Here is a 312-nt window from a genome sequence, read left to right as displayed (position 1 = left end):
ATCCTGGAGTGTGGAATTGTCGAACACGTTTAAGCTTCAGTTTAAGGTTAAACTGAAGCTTAAACGTGTAAATGAGGAAAGCACCCTGGAGGATAAAATGTCGCACACGTTTAAGCTCCAGTTTAAGGTTAAACTGGAGCTTAAACGTGGAAATGGAGAAAGCAACCCTGGAGGAGAAATGTCGAACACGTTTAAGCTCCAGTTTAAGGTTAAACTGGAGCTTAAACGTGGAAATGAGAAAGCAACCCTGGAGGAGAAAACTGGTCGAACACGTTTAAGCTCCAGTTTAAGGTTAAACTGGAGCTTAAACGT

The sequence above is a fragment of the Arachis duranensis genome, chromosome 3 (genome assembly GCF_000817695.3).
Source record: "Arachis duranensis cultivar V14167 chromosome 3, aradu.V14167.gnm2.J7QH, whole genome shotgun sequence".
Classification (NCBI taxonomy): domain Eukaryota; kingdom Viridiplantae; phylum Streptophyta; class Magnoliopsida; order Fabales; family Fabaceae; genus Arachis; species Arachis duranensis.
This window is presented reverse-complemented; position numbering follows the sequence as displayed.